This window comes from Pseudorasbora parva, chromosome 10 (genome assembly GCF_024679245.1).
Source record: "Pseudorasbora parva isolate DD20220531a chromosome 10, ASM2467924v1, whole genome shotgun sequence".
Lineage (NCBI taxonomy): Eukaryota > Metazoa > Chordata > Actinopteri > Cypriniformes > Gobionidae > Pseudorasbora > Pseudorasbora parva.
Genome location: NC_090181.1, coordinates 45,364,546 through 45,371,718, shown reverse-complemented (window position 1 = coordinate 45,371,718; position 7,173 = coordinate 45,364,546). Strand labels below are relative to the sequence as shown.

Here is a 7,173-nt window from a genome sequence, read left to right as displayed (position 1 = left end):
CATGGGAGAAAACACACCAATCCAAAACAAATGAACCCAAAAGCAAAATCCTTCACAAAACAAATAAACATCAAATATAAAGATCTCCCATACGGTTATAAACCAGTAAATGAAACAAACAAAAAAAACGTTACAACAAAATAAATACAAAAGGACAAAAACACCCAAGAACAAAACGCAAATTAATCAAATGAATCTCAAATATTAGTGGGAAAAGAAAACGGTGGCTGCTAGACCAAAAGGAGGGATGTAAAACCTGTAATTAAAAACATTTCACATTTTTTATTACACAAAAGGACATTACACTGATCAACTTATAAAATACTCACATACCTCCTTAATATACGCTGTGGTTTACTTTGTTGAATGAGACAGTCTCACTGAAGGCAAAAGAATGGGTTGTAACGCAGTCGATTCCGTATGCACCTCTGTGCACGCTGTTACTCTCATAACAATCGTTAAATAGCTGAAACCAATGCAGTGTTGCCCTGCACAGTGCGTTCAGATCAACAGGTCATCAGCACGGGAATAATCCTAAAACAACATTGCGTACATTTAGCACTAATGCGTCTCCTATACTCCCGCATAAATATAAAAGACATCGACTCACGTTGAATTGTCAAAAGCATCAGAATATACGCACTGTCATTAGGTAGCTGAAGCCAACACGGTGTTGCACGCACAGCGCGTTCAGATCACCAGGTTATCAGCACAGGAATAATCCTAAAACAACACGGTGCGTTCAACACTAATGCATTCTCTTATTAGATTAGACTCCATAGATAAAATTACATTTACTCACACCACGTCGTCAAAGGCAGCAGTCAAAAAGCAGTTTCTCCAACGCACCAGTAACGGAGGGGGAGAAAACCACACACCCACACTCGTTCGAGGGAAGAGCGAGAACAAACGTGGCTTCACAATGACCGCGAGAATTTAAGCTAGCTGGCGTCATCCCATCACCTGTCCCCCTTAAAGGCATAGCGTACTCATTCCGGTTACATTGCATAGCGTACTCATTCCGGTTACATTCACCCCCTCTTTCAAAGATCACCGTCCCGGTGACAACACTTATCCTCATCCTACCCCTCTTAAATCCAAGGTCTAAAAAGGCCATATAGTGAACTTACCGAAGCTAAATTTGGGGGAGCTTGGCCTTCCGGGGATCGTACCGGCCTTGGAAGATTAAAAGGATTTGAATGCTGCCCGGCCCTTGTTCTAACAGAACGACGTAAACAAAGTTCTAATGGTTCCTGCTCAGATTCCTGTTCAAACTGGTCAAAGGCACCAGGAACTGGCTCTGGTACATCAAGTACGTGTTCTGCTGGACACTGGAAATCTGGGGGATCAATGACCTGTTCAGTTGGACACCGGTCCAACTCCTGCCCACCCAAATTTACCCGAATAGCTGCTGGGCCTCCCTTCTGAGCCACATGAAAAACCAAAGTCTCCTCCTCCTCTGACATTTCCTCCTCCTCATTTGACTGCCTCTGATGACCATACTCTAGCGGAGGCCCTATTGGGGGGGGGGCAATTTGCCTCGACGTCGCATTTGTCCGAGGGCATGCACCCATCAGGAAGCTCTCGCAAATTTGAGCGATGAACATTCTTTACATGCCCCACTGAATCTCGTTGCCTTATTTTATAGACAGTGCCTACCTCATCCAGACACTCTACCACCTCATACACCTTGGAGCCCCACACATCTTGAATCTTATGCCGACCTGGAAAATGATTCTTACACAGAACTAAAGTCCCGACTGGCAAGATAGGCACAGACACTGGGTGGTGGCATGCTCGCAGAGCTGCTGCCACCTGCAAATGCTCCCTAGCTTTACTATAGACAGAGTCTAGATAGTCCCGATGACTCACCACCCAATCTTGGGCAGTCACTGATGAACTCTCTTCATCCCTCCCCAAAAGGGCATCCACAGGAAGCTTTGGCTTCTGGCCAAACATAAGCTCGTAAGGAGAATATCCAGTGGACTGATGGGCAGCGGTATTATAAGCGAACAGTAACTGGGGTAAAGCTTGAGGCCATGCTCTTTTCTTTTCAATAGGCAGTGTGCGCAATAGATCGTGCAACGTGCGATTAAATCTTTCACACTGTCCATTTCCCTCAGGATGATATGCTGTGGTTCTACTCTTCTGAACCCCATACAGTTGGCACAATTGCTTGAGCAATTCCCCTTCAAAATGTCGCCCCTGATCTGAATGAATACGTTTTGGTACCCCATAAACGTAGAACCACCTCTCTGTCAGGATACGAGCCACCGTACTAGCCTTTTGGTCTCGAGTTGGGTAGGCTTGGGTAAACTTAGAAAACACGTCAGTAACCACAAATACACTCTCACACCCATTACTCGCCCGCTCAAGAAGTGTAAAATCAATAGCGAGAACTTCCAGGGGTCTTGAAGCAATCAAATGCCCCATGGTTGTCCGAACCTTAGGGCGTAAAGCTTTGGCAACCACACAGCGTTCACATTTAGTACACCATTTTTCAATATCATGTCGCAAATTTGGCCAGAAGCATCTCTCCCTCACCAAAGCAGTTGTCCTCTCTATACCTTGGTGACCATGATGGTCATGGAGACCCTCCAACACTTCCTTCTTTAAGACCGCGGGCAATAAAACCTGGAGTATGCGAACCTTTCCTGGAGGCAGGAAAACTTCTCTATACAAAATTCCATCTTTCTGCCGAACACGTTTCCACTGGCGAACCAACTCTAATGCTTCCCTAGTCTCTTTGGCCCTTTCATAGCGGGTAGGGACCACTCCCCTTTGCCAATACCTCGAAAAAGCAGCAATATGAGGGTCTGCAGCCTGAAGCACTTGCATGTCTGCCTTTTCCCGGAAAGGCACAGCTGCTATTTCTGAAACTATAGTACAATCAGAAGCAGATCCTGGACACTGAACTGATGAAAGTACCTGAGGCAAGGTTATACCAGACGCAATTTCCCCAACTCTATTAGGGGCTGAATTTACAGGCAGACGGGAGAGGGCATCTGCATTGCGATTAGCTGTACCAGGGCGATATTTCAGCTCAAAATCAAACAAAGCCAACTGTGACACCCAACGCTGTTCTACGGCAGCCAACTTTGCAGTTTGCAGATAACTCAAGGGATTGTTATCAGTGAACACCACAAACTTAACACCCAGCAAATATTCACGAAACTTCTCGGAGACAGCCCACTTAAGGGCCAAGAGCTCCAGTTTCATTGAACTGTAGTTTGACATGTTTCTTTCTGTAGGGCGCAAGCCTCGGCTGGCATAAGCAATAGGCCTCTGCTGACCCTCCTGTTCTTGGGATAATACTGCACCAAGACCAACCTGACTGGCATCTATCTCTAGCACAAATGGCTTAGAAAAATCAGCATAGCCCAACACTGGGGCCTCTACCAGCGACCTCTTCAGGGCCACAAAGGCCTCCTCCAAAACTTCTGTCCATCTTCCTTCCAGAAGTATGTTAGTGCCTGAACTTCGCTTCTTTCCCTTACCCTGGAGCTCCCCCACCAATCTGTGCAGTGGTGCCGCAAGTCGAGCAAACCCCTCTACAAACCTTCTATAGTATGAGGCAAAACCCAAGAAGGAGCGCAACTCCATAAGGTTACTGGGTCGCTTCCAGTTGGCTACAGCGCTAATTTTCTCTGGGTCAGTAGACACCCCATGGGAGGAAATAATGTGACCAAGATACCTAACCTCTTTTTGGAAAAAATGGCATTTTTGGAACTTCAACTTCAAATTATTTTGTTGAAGCCGCCTCAAAACCATCTCCAACCGTTGAAGATGTTGTTCAAAGGAACCAGAAAAGATGACAATGTCATCTAAGTACAACAAAAGGGACTGGAAACGTTGATCACCAAAAATCCTCTCCATAAGTCTCTGGAAAGTACCGGGTGCATTGCATAGCCCAAAGGGCATACGATTGTATTCAAAAAGCCCAAAAGGAGTGCAGAAAGCCGTTTTCTCTTTATCCCGTTCAACCACTGGAACCTGGTTGTACCCACTAGCCAAGTCAAGGGTAGAAAACCACTTAGCCCCTGTTAGCGCATCGAGCGACTCCTCGATCCTTGGGAGTGGGTAAGCATCTTTCCGTGTTTTAGCGTTAAGTTGACGGTAATCAACACAGAGTCTAATGCTACCATCCTTTTTTTGTACTACCACAATGGGTGAAGAGTAGGGACTACAACTAGGGCGAACTACACCCTGTTCAAGCAGCTCACTAATATGAGTTTTGACTTGTTCATACTGAGATGGGGGCAAGCGACGATAACGCTGACGAACAGGAGCATTATCTAACACTGGTATCTCATGTTGGACTAAATGAGTACACCCCAAATCCCCTTCACTTTTACTAAACACAGAGCTGAAACGATCCAAAGGGCATCGGGCCTGTTGGGACTGTGCAGTGGACAATAAAGGCCATGACGCCTCAAAATTCAATGCTGGTTTACTGCCTACCTCCATGACCTGATTACTACTCACAAACCCCCCACTATCCACACTTTCCAATTCAGTGTCCAGGGCCGACTGCAAATTAACCAGATACAGCTGACCTAGAAAGGTTCTTGGCCTAAGCCATTGATCCTTCTCTCCCAGATTTACCACAGGGACATGAACTACACCCTGCTCTACCGGTAAGAGACACTTTGAAATAAGGATATTCGCTGGCAGTACGCCTTCCTCACCTGTCGGGGGCTCTAATAATACAGAAGTAATGACACGAGCCATACCTTGACAACCAGTAGTGGGAACCCATTGAAGGGAACCCGCTGGTACTCGTATGGCCAATCCTGCCCTTACAACTGCCTTCCCCAGTAACCCAGACTCTGCGGTGAGAGCCAAACTTTGTCACTCTAAGAGGGCCTGTTTCCACCCCTTTCCTGCCTGCTTAACTGTAAGAGAGGAAAATAAACCCTCCTCATGTTGACCAAAAAGATCTTGATAACAACAGTTCAAAATATTCATTCCCAAAAGACCTGGGACCGCGAGCTTTTGTTGCCGTGTAAGAGGATCTAGCGGATCTCTCATAATTAGTACCCCCATTTTGGGGAGCGTTCTACCCAAAACCTCGACTTCTAGCTCCAAGTAGCCACAATAGGGAATGTCCAGCCCATTAGCAGCCTTCAAATGCAACCAACTACATGGCTTTAAACTTTTCCTAATATGAATAGGAAAGGCTGACTCAAAGAAGCTCTCAGTGACCATTGACACCATAGATCCAGTGTCCAGCAGACAAGGAGTTTTCACCCCACCAAAAGAAACCTCCACTATAGGGCACTGTCCAACAAGTTGGGCAAAATTGAATGATCCCTTAGAGCCAGAACCACCCCCCTCTGATGCCAGGCTCCCAACACCAGAGGGTGCTAGTTTCCCGGCTGCACTAAGGCATCCTGTACAACTGTCTGACTCTGCACCTGAGGAAACTGTCCCTGACCGAGTCCAGTCCCACCCCTCGAACTCACTTGGCTGCTCGCCAATTCAGATCTGCAAAACCTTGCAATATGACCAACTTTATTGCAACGCATGCAGATTGGCTTACCATCAGCCCAAAACTGGGCAGCACTTGGACGGGAGCCAACAGCACCCCCTACGGTATTTGAGGGGCTTATACTCAGGTGCTTCAAAATAGCATCTAGCTGAACCTGTTGTTTACGTAAACAATCTTTCAGCTCGCCTAATTCAGAAGTGGATTCGGGGGAGGGATGACTAGATCTATACGTACCCACTACTTGAACATCTGCAGCGCAAGAGTGAGCCCGAGATCTCACAGCTGGGGTTCCTCCCTCATCTGCCCACCGTACAGCTTCAGAACGAACCTCCAGAAATGACATCCCAGCACTTAACCGCACCTGTCGTTTTAATTCTCTGCGCAGAGTGTTATCACGCATATGTTCAATAAATTGGTCACGTAATGTGTGGTCTGAGTTACAAATACCTGGCAAGTTCTTGCGTTTCATTGCTTCCATTAAGGCCATGAGGGCGTGTGAATATTCACGCAGTGACTCTCCCTCCAGCTGGCGGCGTTGGAAAAACTGCTTCTGCAAACCCACAAAAGACTGAGAACAACCATACATGTCAAGTAAAATTGTAAAGATTTTCTCTGGATCATCCCTGTCACTCGAGGGGTGAAACTTTACTTCAGCCTTAGCTTCTCCATCTAAAAGATCATAGACGAACAAAGCTTTCTCAGCCACAGGGACTGGACGAACAATCAGAGACCTACGTACTTCTTCTACCCAATCTTCTACTGTCAACAAATCAATAGACCCTTTCCCAGAAAACCTAGGACATTTTCTTTCCCGTGGAACATACACATAACGTTCAGACGTAGGCACATTAATAGGTGTATGGACATTAACATCATGTCTGGGGCTAGTAGCTTGCTCTGCCTCATCCTCAACATTAACAGGCCTCCTAAAAAGTTCTTCCCGAAGTTGCTGATTATCAGCCTGTAATTGTTGTCCCAAATCAGCAAGAGTTTTAAGTTGTTCCTCCATAATACAGGCGATTTGTATTATAGGAGGAGGATGAGGAGAAAAAGAGTCCAGAAGACAGCTGACAAAGGATGAAGCTCACCGGCTCGTGACACGATGATGAAGTCCTTAATATGTTACAACCACCGTTTCCTTTCCCACTTCAACGAAATACACACACACACACACACTAAATCAAGCAAACCATTTACACTCAGGCTTCTTTAAACTAAACCCTGCCGACTGCGCCAGAAATGTAACCTCAACTATATGGCGGTTTAAGAATGTCGACTAAATAGACTACGCCACCCCCACTTCCACGGGATAGGGGACCCTCATAATATTTATAACAGGTCGTTCAATTAAATGAACTAGAAGCCAGGGTATAAAAGGTCAACTTTTATTAGTTGCTCAATTTTCTCTCATTAATACCACTTTTTGGGTTCACAGCACGGTTCTCAAATAAATAAAAAAACACAGCAAACAAAGAAATCAAACTCCACCAAACACAGAACACAAAAAGGAATGTCAAAGTGCCGTTCACCACAAATTAGGAATACCAAAATTAATAATACATCTAATGCTCAAACACAGTAAAATAAAGTTGCGTTGCTCAAATTACAAAAAAACAAATGACAATAACAAAAAATAACTCAAACTGTAATCATGAAACTGGATAAACCACATGGGAGAAAAC

At 45.5% G+C, this 7,173-nt stretch overlaps 1 long non-coding RNA gene across 1 annotated transcript; it reads right to left on the bottom strand.

Moving 5' to 3' along the window:
• Positions 1 to 217: 217 nt before the first annotated feature.
• Positions 218 to 945, bottom strand: LOC137091649 (uncharacterized). Its single transcript, XR_010908111.1, has 3 exons — positions 803 to 945; positions 644 to 723; positions 218 to 534 (listed from the first exon to the last, which is right to left on the bottom strand). It is a non-coding gene; the product is annotated as an uncharacterized lncRNA (long non-coding RNA).
• Between the last annotated feature and the right edge of the window lie 6,228 nt (positions 946 to 7,173).